The following is a 21342-nucleotide window of genomic DNA, read 5'->3' on the forward strand; positions in this document are numbered from 1 at the left end:
AAAATTTCAACTGATTTTAGTGAGAGCTGCTCATATCTTACATCATCAGCTGCATCATCTCTTACATCTGCTGAGCATCCAAAAATATGATTCTCTACTGCCGAAAGATAAAAGAGACTACTCATTAATATTGATCTAGATACTAGTATTTTAACTTTTATCTGGAGGTCCTACAACAGGAAAAAAAATCTCTTCTCTGTTGGATATGTAATAGCCAGCATGCTACAGCCAGGGATATTTCTTCTGAACTGCAGAACAAACCCAGTGTCCTTGGTGCTGCTAAATTGCAGAGCTACCTCAGTTTGAATGCAGCTGAATTAATGTTATTATACATTTAATAGACCTTGTTACATCTCTAAAGCCAAAGAATATACAAATACCAGTGTCAGTGCTTAAAGGTATCATTGCTGGTATTCTACCTAACACTGCCAAGCGTACTATTAATTATACAGGTGCCTCAAGTGACTTGCAGTTACGTTAAGTGATCAGAGTGAAAACTTGCTGAATTTTAACCGGTTGGAAATAGCTGGTTGCTGCCCTGCTGTTTTGGTTGGATTCTAGCATTAACTCAGAAGGTATGTGAGTGAGTGTACAGAGATTCCCAATGGGCAAAAATTGTAATATGCCAAAGGGAGCGTGAATGACTCACAGTTATTTTAGGAAGAACATGCTGTGTCAAACTTAAAACCCTTATGATGGATTTATAACTGCATTTATTTTCAGTACTACCTCCTGCTATAAAAAGGTGCAGAAATTATTTCATCTCTCTCTTGCTGGATGAAAGGCCCACACAAACAGGGTAATTTTAAAACAAAAGGCAGCACAAATAAAGGGAAAATGTTTTCCAATCATAGTCTTTTTATGAATGACTTAAACCAACTGAATTCAGGTGGCAGTACCCTCGCAAAGTCCAAAGACATTAGCTGGTTGTATTGATCTCTGTTCTACTGTAGTAAACCACTACCAGCTCCACATAAAAAGACCACAGTTTGATAGCCTCTGTGATGATATGTTTTGAAACTAAATCTTTGGAAGCCAAGTTTTACCGCTGCTCATTACTGCCTTTAAATCCAACTGGAAAAACGACGTCGTGCTCTCACATAGGCAATTATCAATGTTTGCTCCAGGGACCTTTGACTTTAAAGAGAACTAAATGATATGGTTGTTTGCACGCATAATATCCTAATATTTGCACAGACTATATATATTTACGCAGGGCTGTGTTTATGCAGGTTCCTGTCTGAAGTGGCTTGCTAAAACCAAACTCCCTTCCTAAAGCTATACGATCGTGTCAGCATGGAAAGATGCCAGGTGGACTACGTCAGGCGAAGCACTTCATAGGCTTTTTGGATCCGAGCTGGTTTTGAGGGTTCAGCTGCCTCAAAACAGGGGACTCTTGGGCTTCACTGCACTTCTCTGTGCAGACGAGCCCAGGGCTGCACGGAGAGCTGTTTGGAGGCAGCTCAGCTCTCAGCTGTGTGTTGGGGCTTTGTGTGCGCTCCCGCACCTTGCTCCTGGCTGGAGCTGGGGTGCGGCCAGTTTAGAGACAGCCTTTACGATTTCACTGGAGGCTGAGACTATCTGTAGTGGTTTACAGGTTTGGCTTGGATTCTGTAAACACTTAAACATTTGGGAATGGTCGGGGCTGTGGCAGCGGTGGTGCTGGAGCAACGCCGGTGCCTGCGGCGGAGCAGGACCGTGCAGGCAGGATGGATGCTCGAGCCTCCATTCCATCCTCCCAGCCCAGCGGGTGCTGAGCTGTTGCTGAGTGAAGAAATGAGCACAGAGGAGTTATCAGGAGGTGAGCCTGGAGAGGTGTTTCGGAGGTAGCGGGCCAGGACGCTGCGGTGGGGAGCTCCCGCGCCAGCTGCCTGGCTGTGGTCCTCAGGAGCAGATACGCATCATCTTGAACTCATTACAATCGTCCTCATCTCTTATGGCTTTTTTTGCCTTTTTTTTTTTTTTTCCTCACAAACAAACTGTGTTTACCTTCCCTTCATCTACAAAACAAGGGTGATATCCAATGATCTGGTAACCCCTCAAGATATTTATTTTAATACACTGACCTTTCATTTTTGAAGATTAGAGAGTCCTCTGGGGGCCAAGAAAACCTTAACAGTGAAATTCAAAGGGATGTGGAAATGGTTTGGATTGGATTCATTAAATATCTTACATGTGTGAAAGACTTCTTTACTACTTTTTTGAGTAAGGCCAATATGGCACGATGTGTTGTGGAAATGGGTTTTATCCGAGACATTTCTCCTGTTAAAAACATCCGGCTGAGTCGTAGGAAGATGGATGATCTCTCTGCTCCAAGACCCAATACCTGGCAGAGAGGGCTCTGTGCTGCCTGAGGAAGGGAAAATGCTGGGGGAGAGCAGCGATCATCACCATGTGTCTAACCTGCTCCATGGGCAATTGTGCAAACACCCCTCCCATCCCCCCAAAGGCAGGGAGCAGCGCTGGCTCCGGGGCAGCCGTGGGTTCCCGCGGGAGGTATTTCTGCCCCGAGACCCCCCTGCAGCCGGGGAGCAAGTGTGCAGGCTCTGGGGGCAACGCAGGTGGGACTCCTCAGAAATCCTGGGACTGTTTCGGTGTTAGAAATTGCAGCCTTCGGAAATTAAAGCTGTACCTGTTCCTTCTTGGCTACGAAGGCTTTGGCTAATGGCCTTGGCAAGAACAGGTGCCCAGTTAGTCAAATGAAAGAGCGGCTGCTGGCCCCTGCGTGCAGCAGAGATACCTCATATTTGAGGGACTGACACAATTTTTAAAAAGTAGTTCATGAAGAAATGTAAATGCATCCATAAAATCCCTGACAGATTCTCTTCTTTGGTGAAGAAATTTAGATGCCTCTTGTCCCCTGTTAAAGCTTTTTACTGTTTCTGTCACTTAGAAAAGCTGTTGTGATGTTTCTTTTTAAAATGTATTATTAAAAAATCAGAGTCGAAGGCATGTTGGTGGCTTTTCTGTCTGGCTGCTAAATGGCTGTCTCAGAAAGTACGCAGCTCTATTTTTAGGGAGGAAATGGTTTTATGGATTAAAATTCAAAGAATAAGGTAAACAATTGCACATAAGTCTTTACCGTGAAAGATGATTTTTCCCTTCAGTGCAGGTTAGTGCTTTCACAACAAGCTGATGAAAGAAGCCCTCGCTGTTGGGTTTTTTTTCCCCTGTACAAGCTACGAGGGTCTCAGGTGAAGTAATAAAATATGGAAGAGCAGCACGAGTGTATACAGAGGAGAGAGGGGAGGGGGAGGTAAAGCCAGCAAAATTAGCTTCTGATCATCGACTATCCCAGCTGGAATTAGATTATGTCACTTGTGAATATTTCATAGTTACCAGCTGAAAGACATCTAGTCAAGCAATTAAAGCCAATCAGGGGAAGATTTTGTTTTGCTTCTCAGCCAGCTAAAATAAGCCACGAGTTGCATTAACATTTTAAGGGGGAAAACAAGAAAAACAATCTACTTCTTCCTGCTGGCAACAGGAAGGAAATGCAGGTACAATTTTGCCAGCGAGCACATGTTGCTGAGTGGCAATTCCCCCACACACACACCCCTCCACACACCCCCCGGCTGGGGGAATGGCCAGGAGAGGGTGGGCATGCACCTCTGGTGTCCCGGTCCACGCAGGGGGCATCAGGGAAACCCCTCTCTTCCTGCCTGACTAGAGCACGTATGAAGATGTTGGAAGGCCTTCTCCTGAATCCCATCTCCAAGCTAAACTCCCGTTGATGTTAAAGGCAATAGTCCAAAGGAGGCAGCAGAGGCAGAGCTTCATGCTGCAATCCAGCCCTTTTTTTTATTATTTTTCCCCCCTTTTTCCTTCTGACATGGTGCCAGGGACATGGAGTGGATTGATTGCAATAGAGAGCAGAAACAAAGTTCCTGTTTCCTGAGCACCAGCGCATCAGGAGGACTCAAACCTAATGCTCATTTTCTAGAATAGCATTAACTTTTATGAAGAAATGAATTGTTCAGCTGGCCTCTTAATCTAGATGACAGTTTTATTACAATTAAAATATCACCTCTAGGAGGCCCTTTGTTTGCATTTGACAGATTTTATTGTGTTTATATAGGCTAATGAAGCAGAATGAAATTATGCAGCTTATATTAAATTTAAATGACTGATTTATTGTATTTAAAACCCCAAATTTATCATGCATGTTCTTTAATGCCACACAAACTACATTAGTTCACTGTTGGTTTATATTCTACTTCGTTGATTTGCCCAATTGAATAAGGTTTTGTGAATGCACTAAAATAAGGTGAATTAACGTCCAAATAGTTAAAACAGGAAAGATTGTCTTTAAGCATTTTAGAAGGGTAAAAATACTGTGATGCTCAGGCTAGCCTGTGTCAGTGGCTCTAATTTCATGAGTTACTATCAGTGACTTTTATCTGAGCCTTTTTCAACCGAGCTCAACTTTCCACCCGCTCATCTTTGTTCTTGAGCTTTCTTGTTAGTTGTTTTATTGATCGAGCAAACTCTGTTATTCCCCATTGAACATGCAGCTCAAATAGTCCCTAGTGCATACCGCATTCGATAGAAAGGAGCAGCAAGTACTCAGATTTCCATGTAAGTACTGAGCTGGTCATCATAAATCTGAATGCAACCTGATTCATGTTATTACTTTCTGACGATGGAGTTCCTTTCACTTTACTTTAGATTTCTGTCCCATAGGTGCTTACAGCTCATCTCATTACTCCGTGTTTTCTTCCTTCATTAACAGAGAGAATTAGATATGTGGTGAGATTCACTGGATATGTATTTTAGATGCTGACTTTAGGATCAGAGGGGCTGTGCTATAATTCCTCTATTCCTTTCAATATAGAGGAAGCCAAAGGTGATTAGTTCAGATGTAAAAGACATCTATAGTGCAGGAATCTATTTAGTCAGACTAATCCCATGGCTAATATCTGAAATATTGCTAAGATATGTTCCAATCACAGTGAATACTGGTAATTTTTATTGTCAATAGAAGCGTAACTGAAGGGCTTGGGATAAAACTTTTTGTAAATCAACCTCCAAAACAAATAACTGGAATCACTGCGTGTGTGTCTGACACTGGTGCATCAGACAATTCTAGGAAGCTTTAAGTAGACCAAGAAGTGCTATTTAAGAATAGTAATTTTGCTGAAAAATTGACTTTCAGGGAATAAATTAATTTCATATATCCATTTTGAATCTGATAACCAATTTTGGCCAGAGGAACTACGGAAGGAGTGTTTCAGATCATTTTTCTTCTTTAACAGCAGTGCTTGGTGAACTCATGACATCACTGATTTATTTTCCTTCATAGTATGCTGTATCTTCAGCTTGGCTTTCCACTTTTGCTATTAACTCATTGACATATATTGTTTCATACGTAATACTATGGGGAAAGAAAGATATTGGGGCTGATTTTCTGCTCAGTTATTAAAATGGTATGATGGAGTGAACAACTTAAATGATTTCTGTGATTAAATGCATTGTGTAACAACACAGACATTTGTGGGTATGAGTAAGCTGAACCTAGGAGTCAGCTTTAGTTTCTAGGACTTCATGCAGGATGACGAATCTCACTGCCCTCGTCCTTCAGCTCCCACACAGGGTCTGTAGGGTCTGTAGTATATGGATTTGTCTTGCCTGTGGGTGGCATCCATCAGTCTCATAGGCAGAAAGCTTCGTATAATCTCCAGGACTCAACTGCGCTGATATCAGCTTCTCTTCAGTGTAAACAAAGATTCAGTAACTTGCATTCTTTTCTGGTGCCTATTTGAACTGTAGAAAAGTACGTCTAAGCAGGAAATAAGGTGGAAATATGTTCCTGGCAGATCTTTCCTACTTCTTGCTAACTCCTTTTTGAGCCATGAAAAACACGTAGATTCACAGACTTGTTGAGTACCTACAACGTACAGATATTTGGCAACTGCCATGCATCAGAGGTAGGGAATCCCAGCAGACAGGATCTTCTGTAAAATATAAGGACTCTGATTCTCAAATACTCAGTTTTTATATCTGATATGAGGAGCAGCTGTGTCTGGTCATAGAAGTTCAGTGTGAAGTTTCCTCTGCGCGACTCACTTGAGGAAATAACACTTCTGCAGCAAGGGGCCTAGACCAAAGTTCCATAAGTTGCCCCTTTCAAGATTTCTAGCCTGAGCACAGATTTGTGCCCAGACAGGTCCAGGGTCCTGCGCATGGATTGCACGAAGATCCCAGAAGCCCTGGCAATCCCGGAAAGATTGTTAGTGAAGAATATGAGTTGCCATGGGATCTTTTCTTATATTTAAAAAAAAAAAAAAAAAAAAAAGACTAATATGCCTCTGAGTAGAGGAACGATATACTTCCTCCCTGGAGCAGCAGCACCTATTCTTTGCTGTCTGACTTGTCTGGCTTCTGTCCTTTTCGCTCTACGTAAATCACAGTGATGCAAAGCACCTTCTAAGCAAAGTTGTTCCTGTGTGCTAGTGATGTGCTTTCCCACCTGCTGTTGTTCAATAATGCCTAGGTAAACTGTTGTATTTTGCAGCAGATAATTTGTTATAAAATAGATATCAGTTTGCAATGTAGAAAAAGATGAAGAATTTGTGACAAAAAAGGAAAAGGTTCTTTCTGTAAGTTTATGTAAGAATATCTATCAAGGAAGGGTCTTGTCTCTATGTATGGATCAGCTATAAGTCAGACACAATATCCTTGAAAGTGATGAAGCTCTTCAGAGTTAGAAATATGCAGAAGTCTGTAGAGACATCTGATGCCATAAACATTGCACTGCCATGCTTATCCTGGAATAATCTGCTAGACAGGATTTTGGTGGTTTCCTTGTGATAATTGAATAACTTCCTAGTTTCTTATGTTAGCAAAATTAAACAAGTAAATATGTGATCATCTCTTACTTTCCCCCTCATTTTTGTGATGTGATAAGTAGTAACTCGTTGCTTTTTCCTCTGGAAACTTTTGGGTGCAATTTGGACAAGACAGTCTCATTTGAGGACCACAACCTCACCTGAGGACCACAGACTTTACTCCAAACTAACTGGACAAAGACCTAAAGGTTTTAAATTTTTATCGACAGCTCATGCTGCTAGAGATTCCATACTTTCATTTTAATGCTGTTATTTTCATTTCTCATTAAGTCATTTGAATTAGGAAAGGAAGATTCCATTCTGCAGTTTACGGGCAGAAATCTGAATGATAGTGTATTTAATTGGGCCTGTTAGACTGCACATTGAGACCGTGCAGTCCAGGCTGTATATGGTAAGGCTATATGGAGCAGAAGTGAATATGCCAAAAAAGCAGTCAGCCCCTACAGTTGCCAGAAAAAGTGTTATATTTTTCTCCGTTCTAGTAGAAGCTCATTGGGATATGCAAAACTCATTCGTTAAGCACTGCTGCAGAGTGACAGATGCTGACATATATAATTTGACAGCTGCAAATACCAGGTACTAGAAAGTGTCATTTCCCGTAAGTATAAAATAATGGGTCATTATTCCCTGACAGATTAAAAACCAAGTACTATGAATAAATGAATCGGTAATCCTGCGTACTTTAAAAGAAAAATAGAACATTCTTCTTCTTCTTCCAGAAATAAAGGTGATTTCCTTTGTTCTCCTCTCACCTGCATGCATCACCATCAATTGCCAACCCACTGACGAGGTGGAGTCGTTCACACCACCTACTTAAGGCATTTAAGACCTTTATGTTTCATAGAATCATAGAATCATTAAGGTTGGAAAAGACCTCTAAGATCATCAAGTCCAACCGTTTACCCAACACCACCATGTCTACTAAACCATGTCCTGAAGTGCCACGTCTACATGTTTTTTGAACACCTCCGGGGATGGTGACTCCACCACCTCTCTGAGCAGCCTGTTCCAATGCTTGATCACTCTTTCAGTGAAGAAATTTCTCCTAATGGGAAATCTAAACCTCCCCTGATGCAGCTTGAGGCCATTTGCAGACAAGGGATGCTGGCTCCGTCATAAAATGAATTTGCTGAGAATCTTGCAGAAATGGCATGTGCATCCAGCAGGTAGTTCAGAGGAGAGGCTTATGGTCTTTTTGATTGCAAGAGGGTCCCAGGAGCGCAGGCTAGCTGCCGGATACGAAGGGTGCAAATACTTGCCTCTCGAGGGTTACCTGTCCTGCTTCGTGCTGATCGATAGGACACACACTGTTATATGGCCCTCAACAGGAAGGCCTCAGCTGTGACTGTTTCTTGCCTTTAATTCTCAGCCCACATTTCTACTGCGGGGGCACTGGCCACAGGAACCTTCCTCAGGCAGACAGCTGAGGACAGCGGGAGACCTCTGAGATTTTGGAAGGAGCACCGTTAGCTGTCTTTGTCCTGCTTGGGGCTGAGGGAATTCTATCCAGCGTTTGGAAGTGAAGCTCAGGAGGGGAGCAGGGACGGGCCGCACTCAGCTGAGCTCTGCTGGGGCTGCGCTCGCTGGGCTCGCCGCAGGGGACGCATCTTGCCGAGGGCTGGAGCAACGCTCTGCCTGACAAGCCACCGGGCACCATTCCCAATATGAATACACTTAACACATTTAACAGGAATCTAGTTGATGTCAAATTGGTTTCCAGCGCCTGTCTGCACTTACCAGCCTTGCACCTACAGCATATGGCTATACTGTACCCTACAATTAGCAGTTAAAACATGGCTGTAACACACCTTCTTCCCTCCCTCCTACCTGGTTATCGAACCCATCCTCGCAATAACATGATATTGCACTAGTTGTTGAGACTGAAGGCTGCTCTCCAGCTGAGGTGGTGGATATTGTCCAGTCACAATAAGGCCATCGTTGTCTTGGAAAGGAGCACGGCAGGATCTATGGCAGTGCCATAGTCATTGGAGAAGTCACCTGAAGAGAGGATATTTCTTGACATCTAGTTAAGTAGGCTCTGACAATCCTTCCCAGCAGCTCTGCAAGAGCCAAGCAGCTCTTTGCTGCTTGAGAAAAGTGCTCTTTGGTGTCTTTTGGGACAATGTTTTCTATTGTACATTAGGTACTTTCAAAAAGAAGCATTATTTATTGATTTATTTCAGCTTCTTTAAATCTACATGGCACAGATGTAACACAAGATAGGGCCATTACAACTGACAAGTTTGAGCTCTTGTATAATGGAGACCCCACAGAAATTCACTCTAATTCCTGCATTAAGGACTCGCTCTTTTTTTTTCCCTTTTTTTTCATACAAGCACAATTGCTCACATCATAGAAGAAAATAAAATAATGTCTTCACTCATTACTTACTCAACCTGTGTTGGTAAGATTTTTAACAAAACACTTAAAGCTTTTCAATGAATTTGAAAATGTAACTCGCATTATACTGCCAGAGCAGTATAGCAATTTAGATGCGTTGGTAAATCAAGTCATGTTTAAGATCTGTTCTTTGTGTTGATTTTTAGTAAATTATGCTTGCTGCTGTCTTTGTGTGTAGCAGATTAATTAAAAGCATGATAAAACCAACTGGAAAAACAACATTGAAGTTAATGGGTGGATTTCCTATAATTTTGGGGGTTCAAGACATTTTTTTACATGTCTTCTGCATTTAGCACATTAGTCTTCAGGTCTGTGACTGGGCTCCTAGGAACTATCCTATAAATAATAATTAGATGGAAGCTAAAACAGCATGATTGTACTGAACAAATATGCATAATTACAAATGTGTCTGGATCAGTGGGAGCAAAAGAAAATGAATATACTTCAAATGTTCAGATTGTAACACCTTATTACTCAGAGATCATAAATGCTTTTTTAAGGGATGGATTAAAGGCAACTCTTCCCCTTTCCCCAATCCACTTGATTCTTCTGCCATATTTAACAACTGACAGCAGTTCAGCAATCTACAGAATTTGTTGTGGTTTTTCCATGTTTCCTTCTAGAAACATTCATCGGGCTGAACTGGTTAAAGGGAGCATTTCTGGGTATGTCACGCCAGTCTTTGTGAACTCAGCCTCATTCTATCCATGGCATAAGATGCCAGTCTTCTAGCACTAGTTCTGTTTAAAGACAGATACTTGGACTGTTGGTTGGGTATGTTCTTGGCTTCAGGAACACGCTTTTGAAGTCTTTGAAGACAAGACGCATTGGAACAAGTTTGCAGCTAGGAGATTAGAGACAAAGCTGCGTAGCCAGCATTGCAGACCTGAAATGAATGCTTTTCTCGGTTTCTTAAGCTCCACATTAATCAAGTCAAATATTAAAGAGCTGTTAAATATTGTTATCAATGATTACTTAGGCAAGGCCCAAACTTCTATACATTTATAGTGTACGTGGGATACGTGTATTTACAGTAACATTGGTTAACTTTCAGAGAATATAGGTAACTATTTTTAATTCCTGTATCATAAACAGTAGCGTTAATGCATTTTTACCCCTTCAAGAGCCAAGATTTAAAAGGGGAAGAAAATGATCAAACAAAAAAAAAGGTTAAAAGCTTTTATTGAGGGAACCTGGGATGTGTGCCTACATGTTACAGTTTTCTTCTTTTAGTTCTAGGTGGTGGTAACTGAAATTTCCCTTTGGTTCAGATGGCTACAGTAACAGTATGTCTGTCTCCTTAGTATTTGTTGGCAGTCTAATTTGCTTTTGTGTGCATGAAGTAGAAAGGAGATTTAAAGGCAGTAGGTCAGGATGTGCGGTGCGTGGAGCGCTAGTAATGTGGTTGAGACACTGCTGGCAGCAGGAGTCTGCAAAGAAACCATCGTATCAGAACACAAACAGCTGTCTGCCAGCACCATAAACTTTAGGAAATGTTGTGGGTGATTAGTTGCTGCTCCTAATGTGTGAAAGTTGGCCTGTCTGCATGCGGGCAAAATAAACTCCCTTTTACTTCTTGCCACTCATACGCAGAAATCACAGGACATGATGGGATTGATTATAAGCCATAAAAGCCAGGAAGTTCCGTTTTAGAGTGAAAACCATGGCAGTGACAGACTCTTTCTATTTGGATGCCATTGTGTGAAAAGCTAAGGTGAGATGAAAAGGAACTGGAAACAAACCTCAAATGGAGAATGGGACAAAACTCTAGTGGGAAAAGCAACTCGTTCAGGAAGGAACACTCAAGCATATAATATAAGGCACCTGGCCTCTCTGAAACTTTTGCGTTTTTTAAGTAAACCTTAGTGGTCCTGAAACAATAGCACGAGAAGAGTCCAGCAAACACAGATTCTGCTGAGTGCCCCAAAGACTTTTTCCCCAAAGACATGCTTCCCTTTTCCAGAATATTCTGAACAAACACTCCTTCTATGAAAGCTAAAAAGAATCTAGGTAGATTGCAAAGAAGAGAAGATAAAAGGGGGGAGTTTGTTACAGAACCCTTCAGTTACATTTGTCTGCGATAAACTGTTTCAGAGGTCATTTAAAAAATTGAATCAACTCTGACTGTAAATCTGGGAATTTAACATGGATTAAAATTATCCTTGTTTTGTGCTGCAAGGCAGTTTGAATGTGTTTTTTCTCTGTGAGGGATTTCTCTTGTTGAATTGATTATGAAATAGATGTGAAAACCAAGGGCAGAAGGTGGGGCTATTTAATTTTTTTTCTTTTATATACCTCTGAGCCTTCTGCTTTAAGCAATCATAACAAAGATAAATATTTATATAGTACCTGCCAGTCTATGGCTTAAAAGCACTTAACACACTTTAATATACACTATTGCACAGAAATAGAAAAAATACAGTTTAGGGTGAAAGGTAATTTCTAGCTGATAGCAATGCTGGAAAACAGAAAATAAACAGGGTTTCGAGCAAAGCAAACCAGAACTATTCAATCTACTAGAAGACGAAAGCTAATACTTCCACTGCTGCAAAATTTGTCAGCGGGAATTTAAAAGCCTGATTTTTCTTATCTTTCAGAAACAGGCTGTGAATCTTAGGCCTCACAAAGTAAATAGATGGTACTTTTCTAACAAAGGACAAGATTTTATTCCCCCAATTTAGTAAGATACAGCCTTGGAAGAAATGGTAAGATCTGAGTCTAAGTGCCCGCAAGGGGTTAAGAGGAGCTGTAGAAATGACTAATGCTTTTGCCAAAGCAATAAAACTAAATTCTTGGGTGGGGGGAGACCGCAATATTTTTGAGTGCTTTTTCCTCACAAAAATGTCACAAAAAGATTTTCTTTCATTCAGCATGATCCACTTGATTGTATTTGCAAGAAGAGTAAAGGAAATTAAGACTTTTACTCTCGGAAATGCCATTTTCATTTTTTAATGCTAGTCAGCAGCTCAGTGATTTAGGAGTCATCCTCAGGAGAATACCAGGACTAGCAGATGATATCAGAGGGAACTTTAATGTCATCAGTTCTTACTGGTCAACATTGACTAAATAATTAACGATTTGCTAGAGAAAGCTAGGGAAGAGCAGAACCAGAGGCCTTAGGTAAAAGCCCTAGAGGTTGTTCCAGAAAGTCACTCTCATTCTGTAAAATGCATATTTAGTATTTGTGGAAAGTAGGACACCTCCACAAGGAAGGCATGAAAGAGCCCTGGCTCCAAATGCCCTGTCTCACAGGACAGATTTATTTCATAAACATAAGCAAACTGCTAACTTTTGAATGTGTAACCTTAGTTATAGCAGAATTTAACTTTTTTTTTTTTTCTTTTAAGACAGTTAGGAGATTTTTCTGCTTACTGAGCAGACTATTTTAAGAATCAATTTAAATATCCTAAATGATTGTGTATATATAGTACAAATATGCTAAATTTAACCTTTGAAGTAGTTCTTAGCTCTTTTGCTTCCAAAGTGAAATCAACTGAATAAAAATTGCTCTGGATTAAAGAGGCGTACTCTGTATTTCACTCCTGGCAAAGGGAGACCTCAGTCCGGGGCTGTAAAGGTACCTGTTTTGTAATACGCAGTTTTGGTGTCTAACAATTTCAAATGAGGTTTCACAAAATCTCCATCACCTCTCTCAGATCCCTCAGGGCTAGTAGGAATCCATGTACTCGCTACCAGACGTGTTGATGCAAACAAGCTGGCACAGGGCAGTACGTGCTATGCCAAGACACTAGCCCTGGTCCCAACATACTCTAGCTCTGTAGGTACAACACTTACCCTCCGCTAATCTTTCCTTCCCCCCTTCCTAGGAGGGCTGCTGCAAGCTATGAGCATGCAGGCTGGCTGGCCCAAGCCACAAGTTGTGTTGTGTCCTGCTCTGGATCCATATATTTCAGAGCCAGCTAAAGATCTCACACCTCCACACACACCCACCCCCACTCAAGCTTTTGGAGACAGCCTGCAGCACATGGGAGAATTTGATCTTAGCCAAACCAGCCTCCTGGCACCCACCTCCTGCCTTTTAGGGCTCACAATTCTGACCTCTCCCCAGCCTGAGCTGGTGCTCTGGCATCGCTGAACGTCACCACCTACTTACTTGCAGGTAGATGACCCAAGGAAGAAGTGACGCACCAGAAGAGCAGCACCTGGCTGTAAGATCCTCCTCAGCCTGGAGCAGCCACAGCACCATCTCTCAAGGGACTGCCCTGATCTGCAGGCTAGGAAAGAGCAGAGAGAAAAACACTCTCTGCCTCTCCTGCTGCAGCTGGGCCACAGGAATCCATGATTTAGGCAGTATGCAACGTGACTCTGTAGGCTAATTGCTGGGGCACTTACTTCAGAGGTAAGAGACTTCAATTCTGACCTTCTTCCCAAGCCTGGTAATGTACTGTACATTTCAGAAAAGTAAATAAAATACATAAGCAGAGTTGGGAGAAGGAGTGGGAATGCAGAGCTTCCTTCTCCTACTAACTGCACTAATCTCTCTCTTCTCCCTCCAGCCTTTCCCATGTTAATTTTGCTTGGGGGAGTGGTGGGATGAGGGGGTGTCAGCCTCCTGAAAAGAAGTGAGAGGGACAGAAAGCCCTGAGCCTTCATTTTCTGCTTCCTGCTCAATGCCCAAAGCACACGTAAGATGCAGGCTGCAGCACCAGAAGTATTTCCACAAGTTCTCAGACATTTTTCATACTGAAAGAATGAGCAAGTAATCTGTGCTCTAAGACGTTGCTCAGGCATGTTGTCTGGAGGGACAGGAGACTTCTATGATCTCCAATACAGGGAAGAGCTGAGATTTTAAGATCTCTGGTATTTTTCAGTAGCTATTATCAGCTTTTGCCTGCTCTCTGTGCTGGCTGCAGTGAAACACAGTTCTTAGCACTCAATTCTCATTATACTTTTAAAAGGTTATTTAAGCACCTAACTTGGGGGTGTAAATTGCACAGAAGCCTAAAGGTTACCTGTGGTAATGCTACCCACCAAGGAGCCTATGCCGTTTTCTAGATTTCACCAAATGTTTTACGGGGAGGCCTTTGACTCAATTCTCTCATAGTGTTTATTATATGCCATTGGAAAATAAGAGATTTCCATGCTCTAAGGGCCTTTGCGAATTCCCTGCACGGACTTTACTACACTGGGGGAAATGCTTATGCAAATAGGAATGACAGTAAAGAAAGTGGAGAAGAAAAACATCAGGACAGAAGAACAAAACTGCATTTCTTTTAGCTCCATCAGCTTGGCTATATTTTCTTCCTGACAGCAACTTTGAAATGGCAAAGGAATTCCTTCTTCTTGCTCTTCCTGTAACCTAAATGAGTAATTGATTAAAATGTATCGGTTACATGAAAGCCTCACAGAAACCACCAGGAAAGCATTGCAGATTATTTTTTCCTCCTTTTGCCACTATGTTTTTACAGATGTGATATGTGGTTTAAGAAGCCAAAGCAGACAGTCACGCTTTAGCCCTGCCAAATAGTCCAAAGAGAAAGGTTCCTTTCTTTCTTTCCTCTCTCTTTCCCTCCAGAGTATCAGTGTAACAAGAAAAAAAAAAATTTAAAAAAAAAAAATAATTAGCTTTTAATTGGCATATCTAAGAAAACTCATGAGAAAAGCTATGCACTCAGAGCAAACGATGAAACAGCTTTGACTCCTACAGGGACCCGGGGTCAGCAGGGAGGCCGCAGTGCCCTCTGCCAGCCCGCGCCGGGCTTTGCGCGCCACCTAGCGGGCCTGCCCCCCGCCCGCGGCAGGAGACCCCTGCGCCTCCACCGCCCTCACCCCGGGCTCTGGCCGAATCTGGAGGCAGCGGATCACAAAACGGGCGGAGCAATGAGTGCAGCAGCGGGTGAGGGGAGCTCTTGCCCCCCCTCCCCCCTCCCCCCCCCCCAGCGTGTTGCAGGGGTGCCCGAGACGGTGTCCCCTGGTTCGGAGGCAGCACAAGGGCACCCGTGCGCCGCTGCTAGTTCTCCTCGTGTGCACAAGGGCCTTGGCCTCTCTCACATGTCCTCTGGTACCCTTGTAACAGATAAGATCTTCTCTTTGAAGCTCGTAGAAAATCTAAATGCGAAGACAATTGTGGGGCCCTTTTGGCGCGGCAGGAAAGAGATGAGGATAGACGGTGCCTGGCTGCTGTGATAACTTGCCAGCCCGTCGTGCTCGGTGCAGATGGAGCTGTGGTAAATGTAATGATGGATTTGGTTTTCCATTGATTTGGAAAAGGCCGACTGTGTGCATCTGTAAGAAAATAAGCTAACTGTGATTCCCGGTATGGCTGCGTAGTGTGATGCGCTTACTAACTGAATACTCCTCCCCTGACAAGCTGCGAGTTTTACAGGAAGGAGCAGTAGGAAGGAAATGGCCAGCCAGACTTTCTGAGGACCAGCTAAAAGGTCAGTCCCAACAGGGAGGATCCTCGGCCATGTATCACGGGTCTCCACCTTTTTCCTCTGTGCATTTCTGTTCCCAGAGCCCTACAGCACCGGGACAATGGAGATGGGAGGAGGTGGTGGCGGTGGTGGCCTCTGGCTGTGCTGGAGAGCGCCTGCTGTTGCTGTGCGTGGAGCTTTATGTGCTGGTGGTTTGAGGGAAGGGAGCGGTGCAGGTCGGGCTTTGCTGTGGGGTCTTTGTGCTGGGAACCAAATGAATGCATATGTAAATAGATTGCTGAGGGGGCATGCAGGATGATGGCATTACCCTGGTAGAGGCAGGGGTGGAAATGGTCATCTGCTTGTTTCTTGTCCTTTCCTTGTATCAATAGTGAGTTGCAATTCTTCATTTAAGAGTAAACTTCCGCTAAGGGAGTGGGAAGAGAGGGCTCACCCTTTTGCAGAGCCGCATTGTGTGAGCCACAGGAGGGGAGGTCCCATACCTGTCTGTGAGGGGCCGGCCACCGGGCAGCTGCACGTGCTCCAGCATTCCCCTTTGCCATAGCAAAACATTTTAGTCTTGCCCCTCACTCCCTCCATGTCCATCAATATCACAGCTGTTGTAGGTTTTCACACTGGAGAGGATGGTCAGTGTTAACAGGCCGATGTGAAGAGCTCATGCGTCCTATACCATGTCTAGTGTAACTCTGGGCACCTACAACAGAAACGGCAGAAGCTGGTCTTCTTGGTGGGGTGCTGCCTGTTGGAAATGTGGAGAATGGATGTGCATTCAACCTTTCCTCTCCACAGGTCTTATTCTGGGCTGGATGTCCAGCTGGACCTCACAACATTTGGTTTTGGCATGTATACCAGCTGCTTCTCATAGCTCCCTTGTTTACCTGCACACACAGAAGTATCTCTGTAACACAAACACCTCGATGGTTTCAGCACCCCCTTGGGAGGCAGGAGCCTTGGGTTCAGTTCTTGCCTCTCCATCCAGTGAGGAAATGTAAGCACTGCCAAAAAGGCTATTTTATTCCCTGATCTAATGGGTATTTTCGTGGAGAATGAAACAATAAAATACCTCATGAACGGGGCAGTCTTCTGAGAAAAAGGCATCTTGGCAAGGGAATATTTCCCCCTCTCCCACCATATTGTTGAAGCTTAAACACCAAGAAGACAGCAGTATAACATGGAGCCAGAAGAAGAGTAAATTAGGAAGAATCTGGTACTATTGTCTATATGTACCAGGCCATCAGATGAGCAAGCTGGTTCTGGTCCTGTATCTTTTACAATTCACCAGCACTGAATGTTTATTCAGTGAAAATAATGCTGGAAACTAGACTATTGCTTAGTTAATGACTTTGTTCCTGGCAAATTTGCATTCTGCACCGTAGTCTCACTTCAACAGAAAGAGCAGATGTGTTGATTTGTTTGGGGTTGTTTGGGGTTATTGCAGAAAAGCTGCAGTGGAGAGGCAGAGTGGGCTGGGACTGGAGGCTGAACGAGGAGAAAGGCAGAAGCATCAGAGTGGAGCAGGGAAGTGAGAAAAGGAGGAGAGAGGTGGGGGAGTTACTTACCTGCCCTACCTGGTTATCCTTACGCAGAAGGAAAACCGGTACACTTGGAAGGGTGCCTGTGTATCTGGAAGGAGGCAGTCTGGCACAGCGAGATTTACTGAACAGGAGTTGCTGTAGCTGTTGAAAGTGCAGGGATTTCTATTGCCCAAACTCAGTTTGGCAGAGAGAAAGGGAATGGTCTCATGTATATTCCTGAAGACTCGGAAAGGAGAGGTGCAGCGGAGATTATGACTTATTCCTCGTGCTCCTGTGACTACTCCTTTGTGGTAGCATTCCTCAAAAGTTGAGATGTGGCCAAAACATAATTCAGATTCAATGTTGATTATCTGTGATGCAGAAAACCAGACTGTTTATACCTTTGCTCTACATCTAATTACAGTACCACTTGAATTAAATAAATAAATAATATGATGAAACAGGTGCTTAAAAGTAGGATTGAGATTAAATATCATTAATTGCTCCAATAATCCAAATGATAATTGACCTGAAGCCGTGTCACATAGATGAAGAGTAAATATTCTGGTCAATGACAAATGGATATTAGGTGGTTTGTTCTTTGGCTTCATTTGTTGTGGGTTTTTTTCCAACCATTTGACCATTTGAGTATTCCGTGCCAGTGAAATACCCCAAGGAATCTGAAACTGTGAACCAGCTGTTTAACAGTCTGGAAACCAGGATATTCAAGGCAAGGAATTTTACAGAGGCAGCTTCAGGCTTTATCCATTCTGTTCTTGTAACAGTAATTTCATGAAGCCAAGTCCCGTGTTCAGGCTATAGCAATGCCTAAAAATGAGATGTACCTGACCCCTGACCCCCCCCCCCGCCCCCAGTATGATAATTATGAGAGTGTATGAAGGAGCCTAAGTTCCCTGTAAAAATGAAGATACAGAGCATCTCAACATCACTCTGACTAGCCAGCTGAGACATCTCTAAGGAGAAGTCTACAAATGCTTGTAGGACAATGCTCCTTCTGGCTTGCCAGAAAGCCAACCAGAGCAGCAGTCAGCAAAGAGGTGAGCTGTGCTTACACCAGGAGGTCAGGTGCCACTCAACGCTTAGAAGAGCCTGTATTATGGGGATTAGGACATTTACCTAATGTTATAACTGGATCCCAGCCCTACCTTATCCCAAGAATCTCTGACCATGAGGCTACTGTGAAAAAGGTAAGGGCTGGTGATGGCACCTCTCATGATTTCTTTTTCCTGGATCTTAGTGCTGAGCGGGGCCATTCTGGAGCCTTTGGTAGAGTTCGTGTCTTCCACCTCATCTCCAAATGGCAGAAGAGCTTAGGTGTCTCTCTTCCCAGGCTTGAGGACTTCAAGAATCTGGTTGGCCCCTCTAATTCATTCAGAGCTTTTGGTGCCTAATGGTCATACAATCTGAGAGTTAGATGAGTAAATTTGTCTCTAGGCAAAATGCAGCTTTGGTAATGATATAAACATAAATGTAATTTATAAATCATAAGGCTTCATAACAAGGAAATACCTTTCCATGTTACCTGGTGGCAAACTTCAGAAGTAGAGAGCTACAGTTCATCTCACTTTTTAATTATTTGGAATGATCCTTTCCCGTGGCACAATTATTGCAGGCACTCATCTCTGCTGCATTTATCAAAGGAGAAACGCTCAGCTAGCATTTGATGCACCAGGCCTGCAGCTCTCCACATCAAATTGTGTGCAGCACAGTCACAGTCTAGTTCTTACTAGCAACTGTTGAAAGAAAGAGCTTACTTCAAAGGCAGAAAATGTGTCTTTCAGAATATATTAGGAAAGAAAAATGGTAACATTTGTTGTACTCAATAGAAACAGATAAGATTTTAGCTTTTTTTTAGGTATTACTCCTTCCTAGTGATGAAACTAGCCAGTGAACTCTTCACAGTGGATGGTCCTTCTGAGAGGTGCCTCTGTGGACACAACATTGAGATGGCGACATAACTTTCCATAGCTAAAATAGTTGACTGTCTAGTTCCCTAAGCAATCTGCACATTTTTTTCTGTGCCCTTTGCTGAATCATTGTGGGTTAAGAAAGGCTGGTTAATCTGCAGGGTATGTGCTCTATATGATGGCTGGCCCACGCAGACATTGCTCCAAACACTGTGCAAGCCAGGAACGGACCGCGGGGGCTTTGCAAATCCCCACAAAGAGCCGTGCACTGATTGTTCGGGCTGCAGAATCATTTCTCAAATGAAACGCAGCTGAAGAAGTGCCAAATACTGGCTGTTACATATGCTAGTGTCTTCCTAACCAGTTAGCTGCTGAGGCTGGGGAAAGCACTGTATCTGTAGGAACACTTAGATTGTTTTGACCCTGACTATACGAGATAATTCTGAGCGTAGCAAGGGTTGAAATCATTAACTGTGCTCAAACTGTGCTTATAATGTGCTCAGACTGAGCATATTAATTATGATCAGAATGCAAGAAAGATTAAAGGAGGGATGCAGAGTTGACCAAATGCTGCAGCTATCAGGTCAGCAATTCCTGTCTAATTTTGCCTAAGAGCTTCTAACTTCTTCAGGATACAGTTCTCACAGTCGTGTCCCAGCTCCTGGTTGTCTTCGCTGTGAAGTCTCTAGTTATTGGTTGATACGGTTAACATGTATAAACTGATCTGTGCAAATGCAGCAGCTATTTTTCTAAAAAGTCCGTATTTTTGGCATTGCATTAAGATAGCAAGCCAAAAAAAAAAAAAAAAAATCAAAAAACTCTGCAGCATACCAGTGTTTGCCATGCCCTCCAGCAGGCAGCAATACAAAGCCGCGTAGCAGTGAGAGGGGCCCAGCCACCACAGGTGCACCTGTCTTGTGTGGGATACGAGTGTCTGTAAGACTGTGCTTGGTGGGCATCCGGACCACCACAGTGGAGAGGAGTTGGAAGCAAGATTGTGTTTGGAGTAGAGGAGTGGGGCAGCACAGGGGAATAATGTCACTTGTAGGAAATACATGGGGAGGAAGGGCCTCCTAAAGAAGCGAAAAGGCACATGGATGGCAATAGCTATTTGGTTTAGAAGAAATGAGCACCTAAGCCAGGATCGATGGTGCACAGCTGCAACAGGGCAGCGCTGAATTCCTCTCAACATTTTCTCTTCCATTTCCCAGCTGTGTCATCACAAGTGATGACAGGTAGGTCTAAGGCTCAGTCCCTCGTGACCAACTACAAACTACAGGAACTATTACTACTTATTTAAGTGCTGCACGCCTGATGCCTCCTGGCTTTTTGGTGTGTACATTGGGCCATGTTAGCGCCACAGCAATCCATGGAAGAAGCTGGAGGCCCTGGGATTCCAGCACCAGCTTCTGAAATGAGTAATTTAATGTAAACTAGGATATTGCTGATGTATCAATTTTATCAAACTTCTTCTCTGGAGCATGTCTTGAAATCAGTAAAGCTTCTTTTGGATAAACCATTGATTAATGTCTCATTTGTGCCTTTCTACTTGCTTGGCTAGTAAGTTAATCAGGATGAAGCCCATAATCTTTGCCACTACCTAAAAGTTCGCCTCTGACAGAGATTTAAGGGATGTTTCATCCAATTAAATGTGCATGATTAAACCTGCCATTTTCAGTCTTTGAGCTTAGCTCTGAATTAAAGTGCAACTGAAAAATATATACAAAACCTGAAATCATAAGGACTTTGCAACATCTAGCTTTAAAGAAGTTTCATGGTGACTGTAAACAGAACAATGTGGTAGGAGAAATCTTTTTTCTTTTTAGATTTCTTTAATAAAGGAATTATGATGCTGAACTAAAAAACATTTCTCTCTGAAAACAAAGCAGCCATAGTCAAGGCTGATTCTTTGAAGTCCACTGCGCGAACTTTACTAACTCCCTACTTAATATTAAGCTAACCCATAACTGAATTAGATATCCTGAATCATTCATCAAGCTTGAGTTATCCCTATAAGTGAGAAAAGGAAACATCAAAACCATACAGAGACATTAAGTGAAATACTTCTCCAATTAATAAGATGTTCAATAAACGTTTCCAGTACTGTAAGTCAGTTTTATTTAAAAAATAGAGTCCAAACATTGGTTTTGTTAAGGTGCAACATATATACTGTTTTCTACAGTTAAAAACAAAAACAAAGCAAAACAATATTCATAATTATAGTGTCATTCCAACACGGAATCAGTGGGTCTCC

The sequence above is a fragment of the Balearica regulorum genome, chromosome 1, assembly GCF_011004875.1.
Source record: "Balearica regulorum gibbericeps isolate bBalReg1 chromosome 1, bBalReg1.pri, whole genome shotgun sequence".
NCBI classification, from domain to species: domain Eukaryota; kingdom Metazoa; phylum Chordata; class Aves; order Gruiformes; family Gruidae; genus Balearica; species Balearica regulorum.